General features: G+C 41.0%; 1 protein-coding gene across 4 annotated transcripts in view; it reads left to right on the forward strand.

Annotated features, from left to right (window-relative positions):
• The first annotated feature begins 5,131 nt into the window (after positions 1-5,131).
• Positions 5,132-24,188, forward strand: part of GAPVD1 (GTPase activating protein and VPS9 domains 1) — a 75,115-nt gene continuing 56,058 nt past the window's right edge. For all 4 annotated transcript variants that reach the window (XM_019970838.2, XM_019970843.2, XM_019970841.2 and 1 more), the window contains exon 1: positions 5,132-5,289. The gene's annotated coding sequence lies outside the window, so the exon portion shown is untranslated. The remainder of the gene's footprint in view (positions 5,290-24,188) is intronic.

The following is a 24,188-nucleotide window of genomic DNA, read 5'->3' on the forward strand; positions in this document are numbered from 1 at the left end:
CAAACTCAAACAGCTGGCAAACATTCAATGCTAAAGGCTAACTTAGTTGTTTTCTGTTTACTACATTTCTTGTATAAAGTCTACTTTCAATCCAGCAAGCAATATATTCATTCTTGTTCTTATAAAATATATATATGATACACAACGTGGATGGGCCTAGAGATTATCATACTTAGTGAAGTAAATCATACAAAGACAAATATCATGTGGTATTGCTTATATATAGATTCTAAAAAATGATACAAATGAGCTTATTTACAAAACAGAAACTCACAGCCTTAGAAAACAAACTTATGGTCACCAAAGTGGAAAGGTGGGAAAGTGAAAGTGTCTGACTCTTTGCGACACTATGGACTGTAATCCATGGACTTCTCCAGGCCAGAATACTGGAGTGGGTTCAGTTCAGTTCAGTTCAGTCACTCAGTCGTGTCCGACTCTTTTCGACCCCATGAATCGCAGCACACCAGGCCTCCCTCTCTATCACCAACTCCCGGAGTTCACTCAAACTTACGTCCATCGAGTCGGTGATGCCATCCAGCCATCTCATTCTCTGTCGTCCCCTGCTCCTCCTGCCCCCAATCCCTCCCAGCATCAGAGTCTTTTCCAATGAGTCAACTCTTCACATGAGGTGGCCAAAGTACTCGAGTTTCAGCTTCAGCATCATTCCTTCCAAAGAAATCCCAGGGCTGATCTCCTTCAGAATGGACTGGTTGGATCTCCTTGCAGTCCAAGGGACTCTCAAGAGTCTTCTCCAACACCCCAGTTCAAAAGCATCAATTCTTTGGCGCTCAGCTTTCTTCACAGTCCAACTCTCACATCCATACATGACCACTGGAAAAACCATAGCCTTGACTAGACAGACCTTTGTTGGCAACGTAATGTCTCTGCTTTTGAATATGCTGTCTAGGTTGGCATAACTTTCCTTCCAAGGCGTAAGTGTCTTTTAATTTCATGGCTGCAATCACCATCTGCAGTGATTTTGGAGCCCCCCAAAATAAAGTCTGACACTGTTTCCACTGTTTCCCCATCTATTTCCCATGAAGTGATGGGACCGGATGCCATGATCTTCGTTTTCTGAATGTTGAGCTTTAAGCCAACTTTTTCACTTTCATCAAGAGGCTTTTTAGTTCCTCTTCACTTTCTGCCATAAGGGTGGTGTCACCTGCATATCTGAGGTGATTGATATTTCTCCGGGCAATCTTGATTCCTACTTGTGCTTCTTCCAGCCCAGTGTTTCTCATGATGTACTCTGCATTTGTTAAATAAGCAGGGTGACAGTATACAGCCTTGATGTACTCCTTTTCCTATTTGGAACCAGTCTGTTGTTCCACGTCCAATCCTAACTATTGCTTCCTGACCTGCATACAGATTTCATGACCTGCATGTCGGGTGGTCTGGTATTCCCATCTCTTTAAGAATTTTCCACAGTTTATTGTGATCCACACAGTCAAAGGTTTTGGCATAGTCAATAAAGCAGAAATAGATGTTTTTCTGGAACTCTCTTGCTTTTTCTCCTACATATTGATGCACAATAATGTAAATTTTACTTTTTCCAGGGGCATGTAGTTTTTAATCAGGATCTCTTGAGGGACAGCCTCTAAATTCAAATGAATGCAACTTTGGACTAGGTGATCTCTGATACAGCTCTAACATCCAGGATTCAATGTTTCTATCACTAATGATGACATTTCAGAGAGCTATCATGGACATGAGGAAAAAATATTTTTGTCTGGAAATACCAAAAGCCCCTCAAATCACTTGACGTAGCACCTGCTTTCTTGTCTTGCCTCCAAGTACTGGCTGTGCACAAACAAAAGGAAAGAGAACACTTAAAAAAGATTGAGTTTGTCACTGCTCTCTGCTTCTGTGGCAGAGTAGTCTGGGGATTATGAGGTCGAGAGTCTCAAGAACTGAGCTCTAATCTAGATCTGGCATGATTTCTGTGGGTATGAACAAGTAATTTCATTTTCTCTGTATGTCAAGGAAAGTTCCGTGATGTAGTGGAAAGAAAAGTGCTTTGACCACAGCTCACTGTTTATTCATCCCATTCATTAAAAAAAAAAAAAGAAAATATGTATTACATTCTAAGTAGGTAGTATGGCAGGTTCCAGAGAGACAGTGGTGAACAAAATGGGGTTCTCTCCCTTTGTAGTGAAGTGAAAGTCGCTCAGTCATGTCCGACTCTTTGCAATACCATGGACTGTAATCCATGGAATTCTCCAGGCCAGGATACTGGAGTCCGTAGTCTTTCCCTTCTCCAGGGGATCTTCCCAACCCAGGGATCAAACCCAGGTCTCCCACATTGCAGGCGTATTCTTTACCAGCTGAGCCACAAGGGAAGCCCAAGAATGCTGGATTGGGTAGCCTATCCCTTCTCCAGGGTATCTTCCTGACCCAGGAATCAAACTAGGGGTCTCCTGCATTGCAGGCAAATTCTTTACCAACTGAGCTATCAGGGAAGCCCTCTCTTCCCATAAAGTGTACTATTAATTGATTCTGAGCATCTTTTCACCTCCTGAGTTCACTTGTCTTTGTGTAAAAAGTGTTCAGGATAATCTTCATATTCCACAAGAATTACTGTTACAGTGATCCTTTTCTCTTTTTTTTTTGGCTGCGGTGGGTCTTCACTGCTTTGCACAGCTAGTTGCGGTGAGTGGGGGTTACTCTTTGTTGCCATGCATGGGCTTCTCATTGTGCTGCTTTCTTTTGTTGTGGAGCCTGGGCTGTAGGTGTACAGGCTGCAGACAGGCTCAGTAGTTGTGGCTCTCAGGGCTCTAGAGCACAGCTCAGTCGTTTTGGCTTTCGGGGCTCTAGAGCACAGTTCAGTAGTCGCGGCTCTGGGGCTTAGTTGCTCTGTGGCATGTGGAATCTTCCTGGACCAGGGATGGAGCCGGAGTGCCCTGCATTTGCAGGTGGATTCTTATCCACTGTGCCACCAGGGAGTCTGGTGATCCCTTGTTCTGATGTGCAGGTTGTGTTCCTTGGATGTACTAGCTGGAAGAAAATATTGAGAACTACTTATCTAGGTCAAGTTCTTCATTTATAGATTGACAGAGGACTCAGAATGACTAACTGACCATCCCGGTATTCTTTTCACTTACTACACACTGCAATTTCTTCACAACCCTTAAGAACTTTTTGCAACTTCGGGGGTTATTTCCTTCCCCTTTAACCTGGCTTGTGTGCTCCAGCCCATTTATAGCACTGTACTCATTGTTAAGTGAGAGCCAACTGTGAATGCATTTCATTTTGCTGGACTCTTCCTTAGTGATATGCCATTTCTTTCTTGAAATCCAACCATTCAGTAAATTTGAAGTGTTACTTCCTGCCTAAAGTCATGGCCCATCAACGTGATGAATATTTTCACCAGGAATCTGAATGCACTTTATAACAGCTTATATTTATGATCCTTAATCTGTGTGATTATCCTTTTACCCTAAATAATAAACCATATTCTGTTGCTTTTTTCATTCACTGGTTGCTGTGTGTGTGTGTGTGTGTGTGTGTGTGTGTGTAGGTGTATGTGTGTGTGTGTTAGTTGCTCAGTCATGTCTGACTCTATGCACCCACCAAGCTTCTCTGTCCATGGGATTCTCCAGGCAAGAATACTGGAATGGATTGCCATGCCCTCCTCCAGAGGATCCTCTCCACCCAGGGATTGAACACAGGTTTCCTGCATTACAGGCGGACTCCACCATCTGATGGAAAAGGCAATGGCAACCCACTCCAGTACTCTTGCCTGGAAAATCCCATGGATGGAGGAGCCTGGTAGGCTGCAGTCCATGGGGTCACAAAGAGTTGGACACGACTGAGTGACTTCACTTTCATGCATTGGAGAAGGAAATGGCAACCCACTCCAGTGTTCTTGCCTGGAGAATCCCAGGGACAGCAGAGCCTGGTGGGCTGCCGTCCCTGGGGTTGCTCAGAGTCGGACACGACTGAAGCGACTTAACAGCAGCAGCTAGCATCTGAGCCACAAGGGAAGCCTCTGGTTGCTTTGGACAATGTTTTATAATACATCTGTGGAATAATCTCTAATTCTTGAGTCAGCTGAATGGCAATATGATAGCAATAATACCTGATGAGCTTACCACAGAATGCTCTTGTGATTTAAAAAAAAAAAACAGAGGCAATAAATCCGAGGCAAATTTTGACAATTTCTAAAGATAATACATCAAGGAGAATGACTAAATGGAAAGCAGTCTGGGAGCTGAATCATATTTAAGTTGCTGCAAAACTGACAATTATCACTTTTTTTTTTTTGGTCTGGAGACGCCTAGTGTTGGAAGATATAATTATTGTGTTCAAGTTTTTGAAAGACTCAAGGGGAAAACATTCTATATTGCTCTAAGCAGCATAACTACTAGAAGTGGAAGGAAGTAAAAGGGAAATAGATTTTGGTTCAGCAGGAGAACTTTCTAACATTAAACACTGCCCAACAGTTGAGCAGGCTGTCTTACTTAAGTAAGTGAGCGCTCTGAAATTTGAACTGTTGAAATAGAAGTCGGACGCCTATCTGGTGGGAGTGTACAAGAGGGAATTCATGCCCGGAGGAAGTTGGACTAATGACTTTTAAGCTGTCTTCCAATTCCAAGGTTTATAGGAGTGTTCAGTTAACCTGACATTTGAATATATGTGAATTGTTATTTTTTAAAAATTGTATTAAATTGTCAATCAACCTAAAAACTGTATGGTCAAGTTTACAGTAAGTAAAGTTTGATAAACATAGTGGGAAATCAGGTTTAAGACTGAAAACCCAGATGTCATTAAAGGCAATTAGTGACACTTTTAACAGAAAGGAAGAAGAGAGAGCTATATGGGTTTGGAATGATGTGTTCTGGTCAAGTGACACTTGTCACCTAAAACATAACTGCTATAAATTGTTTTACTTTACACATACTTGCTCAGAAGGATTTTTTAACATTCAGCGGTACCCTACGCGAAAGCAAGAGGGAGTCTTTGGCGAACAAGTCTCTGGAAGCCCTTTCGCGGTAACCCAGCCGCTGAAGACGGCTCCAGCCCGCGGCGGACTCGGGGTCGGGGGGTGGGGGGTAAAAGCGGAAGAGGCGCCGCTGGTCGCGGGTCCGAACTACTAGTCCCAGAGGTCCCCGCGGCTCTGCGCAAGCGCGATGACTTGGCGGCAGCGCCGCCGCAGGACGCAGGGAAGCCAACTAACGAGTGGCGGCGGCAGGGGCAGCGGCGGTGGCAGTTCGCGGCGAGAGCGACGGCTCCGAGGCCGAGTGACGGTCCGACGCACACCTCGGTGCCTTCCTCCGCATGATCTTCTCGGTAAGTGCACGTCCCCGATCACCCCGCGCCCAGTGCGCGGGCTCCTTGCCTGGCGGCGGTGCTGCTCCGGCCTAGGGCCGCAGCCTGCGCCTGACGGCGGGCCACCGGGTCCAGCTGACCCCTGGGCCCTGGGCCTTTCCCTCTAGCGAGGGGAAACGTGGTGCCGGGGGCACACGGTTCGGTCCAGAGGGGAGAGGAGGCGGCGCGCTGGGGACCAGGCAGCCTGGGGCGGACAAGAGGGAGGGACGCGTGGGGGATGGGATGGGAAAGGAGAGCCAGAGGCGAGCGACCTGGCAGCTGGAGAACTGAGAATGGGAGTCGAGAAGGTGCAGTGTCCTCTGAGTGCCGCTGGTGAAGATGTCTTGGTTCGGAGACTCTTGACAAGCTGGACTCAAGGGTCTGGGGGTGGAGGGGCAGCCCACCTACCAGAAACATACACACCATACTTGGCATCTTTCCACTTCCTGTTGGAGGTCTGTAAATATGAAGCTGTCGGTTGCTTCCATCGCCTTTCCTTCAACTTCGTCTTTCATTGACTGGCAAAATGTAAACGAGTGCTGGCTAAGCAAAGAAGAGAAATAAACAGGTAGTTCTGTCTGTAAATCTGCGTAAAAACAGGAAGGCGTGGTGGTCCGTTCAGATGAGAGGTTAGTCAAAGGAGAACTCAGTGTTTTTATTTTTAAATTTGTGCTAAAAATCAGTTTGAGCGAGGCTTTAAACTAGAAAGGATTTTAAACCTGGGATTCACCAGTTGGTGGATAGAATTCAGGAGCTCCTTGAACTAGAATGAGAACAAAACGCGTCTTTATTATCTGATGACTGTATTGTCATTTCCTTCACTTACGAATATAAGCAACAAACCACAGTAGAGTTAGCGATGCCTGTGACTTTGTCACCAATATAAATAATAGGTATTTTTGTGTCATGTTTACAGGTGTTGCGGGTATCTCAAAATATCATTTATGATACACTCCAGTAAAAAAAGTATCATTTATGCTTATAATTTCTTTGGATTATGGTATTATCAGACCCACTGTTAGACCTTGTTATTTAATTTGATAATAAAGGTGCACATATATTACAATATCAGGGTTTTTTTTTCATTCTTTTGCTAATAGTTCAGTATAATTAGTTTCTTTTGTAGTCACATATAGTTAATTATGCATTTAAAAGCAATCTGAAAGGGGGGTCCGTAGGCTTCACCAGACTACCAAAGAGACCCACGGCTCAAAAAGACTAAGAATTTCTGAAGCAGAAGTAAGTTTTGGGGATCTGTAATTTGGCTTTCAAGAATATTTGAATCATTAGATAAGAAAAAAGTCAAAGCAGATACGACAATAGTGTAGATGAAAGAGGGAATTTTTGTATTCAGGGAAATAAAAAAATCTGACTGTAATCAGAGTAATAGTTTTGAAAAATAGTATGGACCACAGATATTTCACTCAAGGTACTGAGGAATCAGCAAAATAATCTGAGGAAGAAAGGGAAGTGAGTACTTTGGCCCTTAGATTTTTGTATAAAGGCACCTCCTGGTTCTAAGTGATTAAAGGAATTGAGCCCTCCAAACTCTTGTGTAAGTCCGTGAAAGAAAATTTTAGTGTGTGCTGTTTTTCTTTAAGTCATGTAGGTAGTGTGACTTTTAAAGGGGGGGAGGATATTCTAATTTTTCTATCTTTTTGGGGATGCGGGGTGGTGGGCCACACCGTGAGGATTGTGGGATCTTAGTTCTGTGACCAGGGATCAAACGCGGACCCTGGCGGTGAGAGTACTGACTGCCAGGGAATTCCCCAGACTAATTTTTCTGTCATTAAGAGAAAAACTGCAGGATCTCTCTTCGAGTCTGTTTTCCTGTTGCCGTTCTTTTCATACATGACAGACAGTAAAGTACAGCTTAGAGTTGAAGAGTTACTAAGTCTTTTTCTTGAAATTTCATTTTAAATTCTTGTAGTTCAGCTTCTTTTTGGCCTCAGACTTCTCACTGACAAATCACTGTTAACATTTTTTCAGAATATGTGTGACTGGAAGTTTGCACCTGTTTGTAAAGCACCTGTCAGCATCTTGTGTGAGATATTTTCCCCTCTAAAATAATAGCTATAATGAAAAACTAGTGCAGCAGACTTTTTCTAGAAAGGATTAGGGGAGGGTATGGAAAGCTGAGGAAGAGTCTTTTGTGAAATAGATGTTGGTGCTGAAATAGTTTGTGTTGACTTAAACACACCGTATTAAAATCACTGCCTTGGGGAGGTCTTGCCAGATCTTTCTGTGACCTTACACTGCCTCTTTCGTCATTCTTTCTCCCCTGCCCCTTTATTTTATTTATAGCGTGTACCTATCTGTCATCGTATTATTTGTATATTTGTATATATTTATACCTAAAAGATGAAGAGAATTTAGATTGGAGCTACTACTACTAAATGGGAGAGTGGAGATTGGGGAATGCTGTGTGGATATGTCATTTGAACTGGACATTCAGTCGTAGATGTGATTAGCTACAGGGATACTGGAGAAAGGCTTTGGGTACAGGGAACAACTTGAACAAAGACAAGGACAGAGGAGTTTGTAAATCAAATAAACATCTAAATCAACAGCTCGCCCCCACCTCACTCCCATCCATCCATCCATCCAACCAGTGCGTTAGGTCTGTAACAGGAAAACTGGAAGAAAAGATTATGTATAAAGGCAGTTTGGGATGAACAGAGGCTGAGAAATCTAGGCTCCCCATGAAAGTATGTGACCATTTGCCTCCAGATGGATCTCTCCCTCCTAGAGCCCACCACAGTGACATTGCTCACAGGGAACTTGAAGTCTCTATGCTGAAGAACCAGAGAGGCAGCCTGGGGAAATGAAGAGTGTGGGGTGTGGAGTCAAACAGATCTAGTCTTGAATTCCTTGTCTGCTGCATAATAGCTGGATGATTAGGCAGTAAGTTATTTGACTTCTCTAAAGCTATTTCCTCATCTGTATAATGGAGGTGATAAATAGCTGTCATATAGGATTAACCCCAGAAGTAACTTCAGGAACATGGCTTTCACTCAGTAATTGCTAGTTATCTTTTGGCATTCCAACTTTCAACGTGCTTTCACCCTTTTCCACCTTCATGCCACGTCCATGACCTTAAAACAGCCACTGCTCTCTGGTGCCTTCTCGGGCACTGTCACAGTGATGTCACTTCCCACTTCACCCAGTCGGCTTTACTGTGAGTTTGTGAGCAATTTTCCAGTGGTGACACTTAGCACCATACAAGGTGATACTGCCTGAGAATGGCATTCTGGAAATGGCAACAATATGTATTAACTTTTGTTGGGTGCCCCTAACAATACAAAATTTGCCACTCTTTAAATGGAATGTGCTTCAGTTTAGATTAGTTTATTTGGAAAAATTGCCCCTGATATTTGCAGAAAATTGCAGCAGGAAAGTAGATACATTCCCAATTGTAAGATGTTTCACTTTTATTTGTTATTATTATTTTTAGTAGTGAGTGTATTGGGGCGTTGGTTACACATTCTCCAGGATAAAGTATGATTTTTTTGAGGTGTTAAAAGTCTGATAAATTTAAAATAAAAAAGTCTGATATAAGTGGGATCCTTGGGGTGGATTGGGGGCATGGAAGGGATGTTCAAGAGGGAGGGGATATATGTGTACTTAGGGCAGAGTTACAGTGTTGTATAGCAGAAACCAGCATGACATTATAAAGCAATTATCCTCCAATTAAAAATAAATTTTAAAAAATAAGTGGAATCCTTTTTACTTGCTTAGGAAAGACCAAAAATAATTGAAGAACAATTTCTTCTCAAGTGATTAATTAAAATTTCTCCTTCAGCTTTCCTTCTCTGTAGTTAATGTTTTCTTAGGTAAGAAAGGATTTTAGCTGTGTTTTTGATTTTTTACATTTGAACTGCATAGAACACAAATTCTATATGTTTGCATAGAATTATTTGTGGCTTTAACTCTTAAATCCTAATCAAGATATTTTCATTTGTAAAGGAACAGTTTCTGTATTGTGTACAGAAAAAGCTTTTGACACAAATTGTTTGACTTGTGGCTTGTAAAATTATAGATAATTAAAATTTCCTTCTTTGTGTTTACCTATATTTTCTTATTTTTTGGATTATGTTTCAGTATGTATTACGATTTTGTAAAAATATTTTCAAAAGGGAAGTTCTTCACTGTTTCTAAGCTGAAACCCAGTTTTGAACTCTGCAATTCAAAGGTCAAAAAAAGTGATGAATATCTATTGATACTTCAAGTTCTCATATTTAATAAATAAATGGTTGAGCAAATGTTTAAGAAAATACAGACTTCCTAAGGGTCTTTATAATGTCTTTTTTCTTTTCTAAGTTTGAAGATAAACTAAATACTTGTTAAGTATGTATACCCAAAAGGAAAATATAACTTAATGCTAACAGTGTAATTAAATTGTATATATTAAGCCAAAATTATCTTTGTATTCACCTTTTCTGTAAACCATTTAAAAAAGACAAGACTACATAAAAAAGAATGAAATGTTGCCATTTGCAGTAACTTGAGTGGACCTAGAAAATATTGTACTTAGTAAGTCAGAGAAAGACAAATATATGATATCACTTATATGTGGAATCTAAAAATAATGCAAATGACTTTATATTCAAAACAAAAACATAGACATAGAAAATAAACCTATGGTTATCAAAGGGGAAAGGGGGTAGGGGGTTGGTGGGATAAATTAGGAATATTGGATCGACAGATACAGACTGCTGTACATAAAATAGATAAGCAACAAGGATTTACTGTATGGCACAGGGAATTATAACCAGTGTCTTATAATAACCTATAATGGAAAATAATCTTAAAAAAGATATCTATCAATATATAGATAGATTTCTATATGTATGTATCTACTTGTGTGTGTGCTCAATTGTGTCTGACTCTTCATGACCCCAAGGACTGTAGCCCACCAAGCTCCTCTTGCCCATGGAATTTTCCAGGCAGAAATACTGGATCAGATTGCCATTTCCTACTCCAGGGGATCTTTCCCACCCAGGGATCAAACCCTCGTGTCTTGGGTCTCCTGCATTGGCAGGTGGATTCTTTGCCAATAGATAAAAGATAGATAGATATACATATCTGAGTCACTTTGCTGTATACCTGACATTAACACAATATTGTAATCAACTATACTTCAATAAAATGATGATAAACAATACAAGGCTTTAAGCAGACTGTAACTGTATAAACAGGCAAGATGTCTGCTCATTAATTTAAGATGTCTGTCTGAAAGAGTGCCTGCTTGGTCTTGCTCCCATGTAACGCCTGTACACCCACGCTGGAGACTAGTCATCAAACGTGTTCGGTTCTATTTTTTTCTCTTCCTAATTTATACTTTCAATTTATTTTCTCTGAGTCTTTGAAAGGATTAATATTGGGAAATTTAAAAGACAGAATATTTAATCAAGGGATGTTAGCCTATTCCCTTTTTTTCAGGATCAGAATCAAATTATCTTCCCAAGCAATTCAAATTTTATCTAAGTACATCTATTTTAAAAGTTTTTAGGACTTAGGGTAAAGTCATCTATTTTCAGCCCACTCTGAACTATCTCCTTTCACTTTCTAATGGAGAACTCTGACCCATGTCTTAATTTTACTTCCACTGTTTATAAATCCTGACTACCTGACAAAAATACATTAGGTCTGAAAGTCATAGCACTTATGGCAGAATTGCAAAATGTTTACAAATATGGATTTCTGTGTCCAAAAGGCTTAGGGAAGAATAGATTAGTTCTTTTTACAGAATTTATTTCATCTTTACCTTCTTTAGAACTCAAGGAATCTAACTTTGATTTCTCTAAAACAAAGTGCTTTTTAATATCGAATTATTCAAGGGCCTGGTGGGCCAACGTGGATTCTGATGGAAAGTAACTTATTAAGTAAGCTTTCCTCTAAGTTTCTGTTTGTTGCTGTTCAGTTGCTAAGTCTGACTCTTTTCAACCCCATGGACTGCAGCAGGCCAGGCTCCTCTGTCCTCCACCAACTCCCAGAGTTTGCTCAAATTCATGTAAAGTTTTTATTCCATCATTGCAAAACATCATGATAGCAATAATGACAACAATACCTAACATTTATTGACTTCTTTTTTTGTAGGCATTATGTAAACTAAAGTTAAAAGTTCCATAATTCTATGGAGGCATCTTAATGGTTCATTTATTTTTGAAAAGCCGTTTGACTAATGAGATTTTTTTTTTTTTTTTGTGCTCCAGAATGTTCCTTTTAGGTAGAACACAGTGATAATAATACTGTTTGAAGTTTGATAGTGTTTGTAATTTTATGAAGTACCGTTTTGGTAAATGTGATGACACAGACATGTCAGTCTGCTGTTTACATGCTTTCCTTAAATTTGAGGGTGTACTCTTGGATCTTGAAACAGGCTTTACCAGTATTACAGCTCAGCAAAAATGCAGCTGAAGCCCAAAGTTCTCTTTCTGCTCTTCTATCTGGTAGTTTTGTGCACCCACTGTATTTAGGGAAGAAACTTAAGTTTATGCTGGGGACGAAAGCTTCCTCAAAGCATGTGGGTGGTGAAATCTCTCTCTCAGAGGTTTGTAGAGTGTTCTAAGGGTTTTAGGATTTTTTTCACTAGTTTGCCTTGATCTACAGATTTCTGTATGTCTTAGTGAGTTGTCGTTAGAGATTGGTGAATAGGAGGAAATTAGATTTGGTGGTATATAACTTTGGACTAATGAAATTAATTAAGGCTTACATAACATGGAAGTTCCTGATACATTTCTAGATCAGGTGGATATTTTTTGTGTTACTTACTGCCTTTGGAGGAAAAGGGGATATAATTTTAATACCATTGAAATTCTGCTTATTAGTGTGTAGTGTGTTATTGTTCAGATGTACCAAGAAATTAAGTACTGTGTCCTTTTTGTTGGACTGGAAAATTTCACAGTTTTAATTATTCACAAAATTTGTCTGGTCCTGAGTGTTTAAGTAATTGTACTAGCAGATCTTTAAGCAGGGGAGCTTTTAGTGCCAAGTTTTTATTATGTTTTCCTTAAAATTTTTTTTGAATTACTTAAGTAATAAATATTCTTTGTTTAAAAAACAAAACTAAAAACAATGCAGAAATGAAAAATTTTTTCCCTACCTGTATATGCACATGCTATATGATTTGGAATTTTTTTTCCCCCAGAATTATAGTTAACACTTGTTCTTGTTAAGTGCTTTACATATGTTAACCCATTAAACCCTCTAAACCTTATGAACATACCTGTCAAAGGTTCAGTTTTACATCCATTTGCATATGAAGAAACTGAGGCAAGGAAAAGTAATTAGCCAAAGGCTGCATAACTGCTACTGCTACTGCTAAATCGCTTCAGTCGTGTCCGACTCTGTGCAGCCCCATAGATGGCAGCCCACCAGGCTCCCCCGTCCCTGGGATTCTTCAGGCAAGAACACTGGAGTGGGTTGCCATTTCCTTCTCCAGTGCATGAAAGTGAAAAGTGAAAGTGAAGTCGCTCAGTCGTGTCTGACTCGTAGTGACCCCAAGGACTGCAGCCTACCAGGCTCCTCTGCCCATGGGATTTTCCAGGCGAGAGTACTGGAGTGGGGTGCCATTGCCTTCTCCAAAAGGCTGCGTAACTAGTGAGCAGCAAAACCGAGATTTGAGCTCAAGAAGTCTTGCTCTGGGATTTGCCTTTTAACCTTGGACTGCCTCTGGGATCTTACCTTGCATATCATCCTGCAGTTTGCTTTTTTTCACTTGGTGGAACCTGATAGGCATCGTCCCATGAACCTCTACCTCCTTCTTAGTAATGATGTGGTAGTACATGGAAAGCCGCTTCCCTGGTGGCTCAGCGGTACAGAATCTGCCTGACAATGCAGGAGAAGAGACGCAGGTTCGATGCCTGAGTCAAGAACATCTCATGGAGAAGGAAATGGCAACCCATCCCAGTATTCTTGCCTGGGAAATCCCGTGAACAGAGGAGCCTGGCAGGCTACAGTTGATAGGGGTCACAAAAGAACATGACTTAGCAACTATGCAAGTCCATGGAAGGCGTTACCATAATTTACTTAATGTCTTTCATGCTTCATCTTGTTTAACTATCCCATTAGTAATGATTTCAAGTAAGATTTTAAAAAGTCAAGATTTTTAAATGAAAATAGTGAGTCTACATTAGTATTTACTAAGTAATGCATATTAGCTGTCCAGGTGTTTTATTTTGTCAGTTGTGTGGTCTAATAAAACTTGAGCTTAATCCACAAGCTATTTGTTATGCATTGGATTTCATTGTTTTCATGGTTTTTCTTTTTTAGCTCTGGAAAATTAATTAATAGATCTGGGGGGGGGGTAAAATTGACCTTTGGATTTTATTTACTTTTGGTAGGGTTTGGAGTTTTGGTGTCATAACACAAAGTGCTGTACTCTGAATTTTGGGTACTGTCTGACTTTGAATTAGGTACTTACGTCTTCAGAGCTGTGTGTCTTTCAGTTCCTTGTGCTCGTGCCAGGAATAGTTGGTACCAAGTCTATTTTTTTAAACAATGTTTTACTTTTGTTTCAAAAATGTCAACCAAAGATCTTAGAAAGTATCAGTCGTTTCCATATTTTTCCCTCATGATATACGTTTCTTCATTGTGAAGAAATGTCCTTTTTTTTGGTACCTTAATAGTTATTTCAGACATACTCATTGGGAAGTTAATAGGTGTCTCCAACTTAAATTTGGTTGCTGTTCTTTAATCATTTTGGAACTGAGTTAGCAGCAGCTTGGCTGATTCCTAACTGGAACATTGCTCTTCATCATTCAGTCGCTTGTTTATTAATTATTTATAAATTTATATGTTGATTCAGTACCTGCTAAACACCAGTTCCTCTGCCAAGTAATGGAGATACCAAGATGACTGTGTCCCTGTTTCAGGGCACTTGAAGTTTTGTTGAGAAAACAATGTTCTGTTGCAAATAGTCTATGAGAAAATGTCTGACTCAAGAGGCTGGTAAAGGCTTCTCAGTTTGGGCTGGGCCCCGCTGCCTGAGTGGGACTTAATTGGCCACTAAGAGGAGTAGGCAGAGGATTCTAAACAGAGGGCGTGTAGAAATCCAGTCTCTGACAGTGACTCAAAATTGTCATCAGAATGTCATGTATCCCTGTGAGAATGCGGGTCCCTCAAGAGCAGACCTTAACCTGTCATGTTCATCAGCGCCTTGCACTTCATAGGTGTTTAGTAAACATTTGTTGACTGGGTGAGTGAAACGAGTGTGTTAAATAAAGCCTTACTGTCCTTGTCTGTCCATTTTTTGGAAAGAGCTGAGTTCATTATTTTTAATACCTGATGATGTTTAGAGTATGTTAATTTAAAGAAACATAAAATGAGTAAGAAGCTATTCCTGCATCGAAAGAGGTAAGTCTTGCAAAGGGAAACACATGCAGACAAATCATTGTAATTCAACATGATTATATTTATTAAAAAAAAAAATTTGCAGTGAACACCCATCTCTGGTATGGGTTGGATACATCCCTGAAAAGTGGTGGGTATTTAAAATCCTATACAGCTAACATTGTAGTAGGTCATTAAAAATGACGGTCATTTTTTTGCCTTTTCACATTAGTATAAATAGTACATGAATATTATGATGAAATGTACGTATATAGTGAACAAAAAAAGTAACTGACAGTTCTGTCAAGGTCTAGGCAGTAGTATATAACTGTTTACCATGCTTGATTCTCAAGTAACATCAGAACTTTTCCTGAATCTGCACACTGCTTTACTGTTGTTTATTTGAAATGTCTTTTTTGGGGACCCCTTAAAAATATTTTTAAAGAAGCTTTATGTTCTTACCATAATGAGAGGCTACTATCTCTTGCCCTAAATAGAAACCAAGTTAAATATAATAAAAACACGGCAGTGTTATAAAACTTTGCTTACTGCTGTTTGTAGAAGAGTACTGAGTTTGAGATCTGCTGTCCTTTAATGAAAGGAGAGATTAGCAGGTGTTGGGCTTCCCTGGTAGCTCAGCTGGTAAAGAATCTGCCTGCAATGCAGGAGACCTGGGTTTGATCCCTGGGTTGGGAAGATCCCCTGGAGGAGGGCATGGCAACCCTGTCCAGTATTCTTGCCCGGAGAATCCCCATGGACAGAGGAGTCTGACAGGCTACAGTCCATGGGGTCACAAAGAGTCAGACACCACTGAGCGACTAAGCACAGCACAGCAAGTGTTAGGGAAATGTTGAAGACAAACTGGGGCCTTGCTTAGGTTTTCTCCATGATGTGAATAGGAGAACTGAAAGAGACTTTAAGATGGAGTAACTTTCCCACTCAGTGTCATAAGGGAGGAAGGACGAACCCTATTTGTTAGAGGCAGTTCCCCCAGCACTTAGCAGTGGGAAGAGATTTGGGGGCTGGGCCTCAAAGGAGAAATTTGAGTTCACTTAAAGATAGGGAGGATATAGGCTTCGTGTGTGTGCATATGTGCGTGTGTGCATGTGGATGCTCAGCTGTGTCCGACTCTTTGCGACCCCGTTGACTATAGCCTGCCAGGCTCTTCTGTCCATGGGATTTTTTTCAGGCAAGGAAACTGGAGCAGGTTACCATTTCCTCTGTCAGGGGATCTTCCCGACTCAAGGGATTGAACCCATGTCTCCTATGTCTCTCCTGCAGTAGGGAGGAGAGTCCAGGAATGAGACTACTCAGATGATGAGACTCTTCATAGTCTGAAGGGTTGACTGGAGGAAGATGATAATCTTGAATTTTCCTAACCTTTCCCAATAAAGGGCCATTTTGATTTTCTGTTCTCTCACATTGGAAGAAGGCAGAAGATACACTCAGAGCATAGCTCACTTTGACAATATTGATTACTCTCTGAGGTCACTTGCCCACAGGAAATCCCAGTTAGCTTCTAGAGAAAGAGAGTGAAGTGACCAAGATGTTCTGGTGCCACTTAAGGAAGAATTGATGCTTTTGAACTGTGGTGTTGGAGAAGACTCTTGAGAGTCCCTTGGACTGCAAGAAGATCCAACAAGTCCATCCTAAAGCAGATCAGTCCTGGATGTTCATTGGAAGGACTGACCACCTGATACGAAGGCTGACTCATTTGAAAAGACCCTGATGCTGGGAAAGATTGAGGGCAGGAGAAGGGGATGACAGAGGATGAGATGGTTGGATGGCATCACCGACTCAATGGACATGGGTTTCGGTAGACTCCGGCAGTTGGTGATGGACAGGGAGGCCTGTCGTGCTGCAGTTCACGGGGTTGCAAAAGAGTCGGACACGACTGAGTGACTGAACTGAATCTAGATTAGTCCCTAGTAACTTTTTCAAAACTTTCATATACCATTTGTTTAGTAGGATTTAGGTTATTTAGTCCTGAAGTCCAACTAAACTTAACTTTGTCAGACAGTTTGAAACTTTCGAAGAAGAGGGGAGTTGTCCAGCTACTGACTGACATATTAATAGTTGGAAGAGTGGGGTGAGTAGAAGAAGTGACCTTGATGGTGAATGAAAGCACTCATTTTTGGGAGGCACATGGCATGGTGGTTAAAATCTGTGTAAGCCAGGTACACTTGGATTCTAGTCTTAGCTTTGCTAGTTACTGATTTGACCTTGGGCAGAATATTTAATTTCTTCATCAGTAAAAGGTGGGTACGAATACCTTTCAGGAATGTTACACAGATGAAATGCAAATTTCCATATAAAGTACCTAGTTAGTCCCTAGCAATGACAATCCTCCTGGCAATCTTGATTCCAGTTTGTGTTTCTTCCAGTCCAGCGTTTCTCATGATGTACTCTGCATAGAAGTTAAATAAGCAGGGTGATAATATACAGCCTTGACGTACTCCTTTTCCTATTTGGAACCAGTCTGTTGTTCCATGTCCAGTTCGAACTGTTGCTTCCTGACCTGCGTACAGATTTCTCAAGAGGCAGATCAGGTGGTCTGGTATTCCCATCTCTTTCACAATTTTCCACAGTTTCTTATGATCCACACAGTCAAAGGCTTTGGCATAGTCAATAAAGCAGAAATAGATGTTTTTCTGGAACTCTCTTGCCTTTTCCATGATCCGGAGGATATTGGCAATTTGATCTCTGGTTCCTCTGCCTTTTTAAAACCAGTTTGAACATCAGAAAGTTCACGGTTCATGTATTGCTGAGCCTGGCTTGGAGAATTTTGAGCATTACTTTACTAGCGTGTGAGATGAGTGCAATTGTGTGGTAGTTTAAGCATTCTTTGGCATTGCCTTTCTTTGGGATTGGAATGAAAACTGACCTTTTCTAGTCCTGTGGCCACTACTGAGTTTTCCAAATTTGCTGGCATATTGAGTGCAGCACTTTCACAGCATCATCTTTCAGGATTTGAAAGAGCTCAACTGGAATTCCATCACCTCCACTAGCTTTGTTCGTAGTGATGCTTTCTAAGGCCCACTTGACCTCACATTCCAGAAACACAAGCTGGAATCAAGATTGCTGGGAGAAATATCAATAACCTCAGATATGCAGCTGACACCACCCTTATGGCAGAAAGTGAAGAGGAACTAAAAAGCCTCTTGATGAAAGTGAAAGTGGAGAGTGAAAAAGTTGGCTTAAAGCTCCACATTCAGAAAACGAAGATCATGGTATCTGGTCCCATCACTTCATGGGAAATAGATGGGGAAACAGTGGAAACAGTGTCAGACTTTATTTTTGGGGGCTCCAAAATCACTGCAGATGGTGACTGCAGCCATGAAATTAAAAGACGCTTACTCCTTGGAAGGAAAGTTATGACCAACCTAGATAGCGTATTCAAAAGTGGAGACATTACTTTGCCAACAAAGGTCCGTCTAGTCAAGGCTATGGTCTTTCCCATGGTCATGAATGGATGTGAGAATTGGACTGTGAAGAAGGCTGAGTGCCGAAGAATTGATGCTTTTGAACTGTGGTGTTGGAGAAGACTCTTGAGAGTCCCTTGGACTGCAAGGAGATCCAACCAGTCCATTCTGAAGGAGATCAGCCCTGGGATTTCTTTGGAGGGAATGATGCTAAAGCTGAAACTCCAGTACTTTGGCCACCTCATGGGAAGAGTTGACTCCTTGGGAAAGACTTTGATGCTGGGACGGATTGGGGGCAGGAGGAGAAGGGGACGATAGAGGATGAGATTGCTGAATGGCATCACTGACTCGATGGACGTGAGTCTGAGTGAACTCCAGGAGTTGGTGATGGACAGGGAGGCCTGGCGTGCTGCGATTCATGGGGTCTCGAAGAGTCAGACACGACTGAGCGACTGAACTGAACTGAATGACAATCCTGAAAGGCCCAGTGGTTATTATTGTTTTTGTTTCCTAGGCACACGTACACTTTACTACCACCAGCCAAAACTCTCCTCTTCAAGCTCAACCACTACTACTTATAATGGCTTTTTAAAAATTTTGCTATTAAGTGGAAATTAATATGAAAACTGACTTTTCCTAAACAATTCTGGCTGATTTGCCTTGCTTCTTTTGACTAGGAATTAGTGCAAAATGTTAATACACCTGTGGAACTTTTGCGTTAGGAGGTTTCTGTGTTTTGTTTCCGATCACAGTGAACTGAAAGAAAAAATATTCTTAGAATGATAGTTTAAACAGTGCAGTATGTTACCAGATGTTAGTGGGTTCTGTGACATCAGTTGATGATAAATTACAGTGTTCATGTGCAGTTCTCAAATTCGTATACTTTTTCTTACTGAGAGAAGTTGCCAAATTGTATGCTTAGATTTAGAATTATGTTATTTATACAACAAAAAATTAAAAGACTTTACTTTTTAGAACAGTTTAATTTACAGAAAAACCTAGATGATGGTACAAGGAGTTGCCATACACCCAGTATCAAGTTCCTGTTGATATGGCACATTTGCTATAATTAGTGAACCAGTATTGATAATTATTATTAATTAAAGTTCATACTTTATTCAGATTTCTTTAGTCTTTACCTGATGTCCTTTTTCTGTTCCAGGATCTCATTCAGGATATGTTACATTTAGTTGTTATTATCTCTGTAATTTTTGATTGGATCATTTTAATTAACCAAATTATTTGTTTGCAAAACATGCTTTATTCTCAAAATTCAAAGCCATACCTATGTGTGGCATATTATGTTACTAAAAATGCTCTTTGCTTGAAGCTAGTTCACCTTTAATAAGCCTTTATTAGTATAGGTTTCATCATGTTAGCAAGTAGTCTGTCTTACCTTTTAACTAAAAAGGTAAGAATATTTTTTCTTTCAGTTCACTGTGATCAGAAACAAAACACAGAAACCTCCTAACGCAAACTGTTTGATATTTCACGCTTACTTTCATGGAAAGGTTCATTTTGGTCGCCTCTGTCATGTGAAGGACATGGAGTATGTCTCATTGTGTCCTAGCGAAATGATAAAAATTACTCTGCCTCTTTTTTGTGGAGGAACTAAGATCCCACAAGCTGTGCCACGTGGCCTGTGGGATTTTACCTCATTGACCAGGGATTGGACCGAGGCCCTTGGCTGTGAAAGTAGAGAGTCCTAACCACTGGACCACCAGGAAATTCCCTGCCCTACCTCTTAATTGATAAGAATAGTGATGTCCTACATCATAGATTATTTATACTTCACAATCTTCTCATGTGAACTATACTATTGAGCATATGAAGTAGGTAAGAGGTAAGAGCATTATCCCAGTTTTGAAGATGGGGAAGCAGAAACTTAGCTGAAATCACTAGCTACAGATCACGGTGCCAGTAGAAGGCAGAGCCCAGTCTTAAATCCCTCAGATTTTCTTACTGTAGTTGTTTGTTTGTTTGTTTTTTTAATATCCTTTCTGTTGTCTTGTATGAAATAATTTCTATAAAAAATGATAAAGTAGTGAGTGTTTTTGTGTTACTGACTTATAGAGTTGATCTTGAGTTTATTAAATTCCTGAAGCCTGGCGTGCTACAGGCCATGGGATCTCAAAGAGCCGAGCAACTGAACAACAAGAGAGAGATGATTAGATAAACTCTCGCTGTTACTTATAAGTTTAAAACTCTTAGCTGCATATCATTAACTTGGGATGCTTCTGATTAGAAATTTTCATCAGTGAAATAATCAGACATGATTCTCATTCCATAAAACATTTGAAATGATTTCCCCCTACTTTTGAGTCCTTGAGTCACGGGAGTTCAGGCATAGTTGCTGACATGTGTGATACGCGTTTCCTCCCTGGAACTTTGAATGCATTTTCTAATCCACGCATTTCACTTTATCTGGTTGTGCTTCCTTCCCCATGCTCTGTGTTAGAGTAGGTATGCGTGCTTATCAGGAGTTGACAGGCTTTTTAGGCCAGATAGTGAACGTTTTAGGCTTTGTGGCATATGGACTCTGGTGACTCTGGCAACTATTCAGCTCTGCTGTTGTAGCCTGAGAACAGCCAATGATAATATATAAACAAATGTGCATGGCTGTGTTCTGGTAAAACTTTATTTGTACAAGTAGGCAACCGGTTGAATTTGACCCACAGGCTGTAGTTTGGCAGCCTCTCCTCTACACAATTGTAGGAACGATACAAAAGCCCAGTGTGCTTCATTCTTCCAACTAAAATCTCCCTCTGGGCTCTCAGTGATAAGTCTTCCTAACATGAGTTGAAAAGGTTAAAATCTGACTTAACACGCACAGGTATGCTGCTGCTGCTGCTACTAAGTCGCTTCAGTCGTGTCCGACTCTGTGACCCCATAGACGGCAGCCCACCAGGCTCCCCCGTCCCTGGGATTCTCCAGGCAAGAACACTGGAGTGGGTTGTCATTTCCTTCTCCAATGTAAGAAAGTGAAAAGTGAGAGTGAAGTTGCTCAGTCGTGTCCAACTCTTCACGACCCCATGGACTGCAGCCTACCAGGCCCTCCATCCATGGGATTTCCAGGCAAGAGTATTGAAGTGGGGTGCCATTGCCTTCTCTGATGCATAGGTATAATTGACTTTATTTTTGTAGAAAATGTGGGTAAGTGGAACTGAGGTTAATATAGATTTTCAAAGTTCAGTTATTGACCCCTCCAAAAAGAGATTATCTAACTTTGAAAATGCTTGCAGCTTTCAGGGGGAAAAAAACAGTTTGTTACTGTGAGATATACCTAAAGTTAATTTAAAAATTCTTTGATTTCTTACTTAAGTTCTTTTTGTCAGAGCAGCTTGTGATAATGCCGTTAGCAAACCTGTATGAGAACTTCTGTGTTCGGCTGTGGTATTGGGGGCTGGACATACATAGGTCTAAGAGAGAATTCTCATCCTTTGAGGGGACCCTTCATTCTTGCTGGAAGGAAAATGGACATTAAAGATGAAAACAAAAAATAACAGTTCCAATGTAATGGTATGAATAAGCACTGCTTTAGGAGTTCAAAGTTGGAATTTATCAGTGGGGCAAACTGTATGGTTGGGAAGGAAGATTTCATTGAGCTAGGCCTTGAAAATGTAAAGGAGCAAATAGGATGAAGGTGAGTTGAAAATAAAAATGAAGAGGCATACGAGGGTTTGTATAGACAAATAATACTCTAAAAGTAAGGAATAAATGTTAATTTTGAGCGTGTAGTATTTTTAATGTTTTCAGTACAGTGTGCTTATTGTAGTTAACATGTATTGATGCTTTTCATAGTATTTACCTCTCGTCTTTTCCTGTCCATCAGAGACTACATGCTTGTTCTTCCTATGTTATTTCTACCTCTGCTTACGAGGTTTCTAACATGAATATGTTACTGAAATGCCTCTTTTTCATTCATATATTCATTAGCAGATGTGTACTGATGTGCATGATGTGATGGATTCTAGTCAATGTGAACAGAACCGGAAACAAATTGGGCATAAATCCCTCCTCTTAGGGAGTGTATATTTTCTTGGGGAGATGGTGAATACATAAGATAGATAAGTGAAATGTATAGTAACCAGTGCTAACAAGTCAATCCTGAGATCAGTCCTGAATATTCATTGGGAGGACTGATGCTGAAGCTGAAGCTCCAGTACTTTGGCCACCTGATGCGAAGAACTGTCTCATTGGAAAAGACCCTGATGCTGGGAAAGATTGAAGGCAGGAGCGGTAGGGGACAGCAGAGGTTGAGATGATTGGATGGCATCACCAATTCAAGAGACGTGAGTTTGAGCAAGCTCCAGGAGTTGGTGATGATCAGGGAAGTCTGGTGTGCTCCAGTCCATGGGGTTTGCAAAGCGTTGGACACGACTGAGTGACTGAACTGAACAAGAAAAATGAAATCAGGGAGACATAAAATGAGCATGTGACTGAGTGAGGGTTGGAATTTAGGTAGGGTGGACGAGAAAGACTTCACTGAAGATGACTCTAAGACCCAAAGGAAGTAAGAGACCCGGGTGGGAAGCAGGTGCAAAGATACTGGAGTGGAAGTATGCCCGGCAGGTTTGAGAATCGGGCTGAAACAGAATGAATGTGGGGGTTGATAGGAGAGTGATCTAATGTCCTTCTTTGTGTGTCTTGATGAAATTATTAACAGTGTCTGCTTTCATTCCCAGTAGTGTCCCAGTTTGGACGGTAAGTTCTGTGGTCTGGTAATAGGAGGTGAAGTCAGAGCTAAAGGGGAATAGAGGTAGACCACGGAGAGCCAAGAAAAGAAGCTTTTGGTGGATTTTAAGTACAATGATGTTATTTGACTTAGGCTTTCACAGGCTTTCACTTAGGCTCACTGTGTTGAGAATAGGCCGAGAGCAAAGACCGAAGCAGGGAGCCTGTGGAAAATCGCTTCCGATGCTTCGGTTTTCTCAGTGAAGTAGGAGGCAAGGGGCTGAGAATAAGGAGAGGGGAAGAAGTTGGAGATCTGAGGAGAGAGGATGGTATGGATTCATTGCCTGGGGGATTGGGGAGTGGTGGAGGGACTTGGGGGAGTACCAGTGCGTGTGCCATGCGTCAGTGAGGGCCCGTGTAGGGTTTGTGATCGTGAGTTTGAAGTGATGCTAGCATGGTTGTGTATGTCGGTTTTCTCATTCACAGGTATAAAGTAGGAGTTGGGAGAGCATTAGATTCAACTGGAATTGAGGGTTAGTCAAGTGAGGGCAAATTGCGGGCTTCCCAGGCAGCGCTAGTGATAAAGAACCTGCCTGCCAGTGCAGGGAGATGTACTAGATGCAGGTTCGATCCCTGGGTCGGGAAGATCCCCTGGAGGAGCACAATCCACTCCAGTATTTTTGCCTGGAGAATCCCATGGACAGAGGAGCCTGGCAGGCTACAGTCCATAGGGTCACAAAGAGTCGGACACGACTAAAGAACTTAGCATGCGTGCACGGAGCAAGTTGAGAGTGCATTCGGCAAGTGATCATAATGATTGACTATGGGGTTTATGCTAGTTGGGTAAGGAGGGAAGCAGGGACAGGAGGAGGCTGAAGGTTAGTTTAAAAAAAAAAAAAAATATATATATATATAAAATAGGCTTAATGGCTTGAAATTCTTGGTGGGGTCAAATGATCGTTGGAGTTTGAGTGTTGTAGGGGAAGGAGAGAGACTGTAGTACATGATAGCAGTAAGGGTGGGTAATAGTAGGTCATATAGTCTGATGAACTTGAAAGAAAATGCTTAGCAAGTTTACCTAGTGTTCTGGATTTATTTAAAATATGTTCACAGAAATGTCTTTGAAGACATTTTGGGCTATCGAAGGGTTTAGAAGGTGAGTTCTTGTTCAGATATTTGAAGCATTACCTTCATGTGATTTTTTATTTTTAAATATTTATTTATTTGGCCATGCTGGGTCTCAGTTGCGGACATGTGTTAATTTTTTTAAGTGAGGGTTTGCTTGAAGGTTTTGGTTTCTAAATTGCATAGATTCGTTCACATTTTGCTATGTCGTTGGAAACATTTTATGCGTCCTATCTTGAACAGAATTTCAGTTCTAATTGGACTGTGAGCTCCTTGAGATTAGGGGGCCTGGCTAGGTTCCCACAATAGTTGATAAGATATTTTGTT

Source organism: Bos indicus, chromosome 11 (assembly GCF_029378745.1).
Source record: "Bos indicus isolate NIAB-ARS_2022 breed Sahiwal x Tharparkar chromosome 11, NIAB-ARS_B.indTharparkar_mat_pri_1.0, whole genome shotgun sequence".
In the NCBI taxonomy this organism is placed as follows: Eukaryota; Metazoa; Chordata; class Mammalia; order Artiodactyla; family Bovidae; genus Bos; species Bos indicus.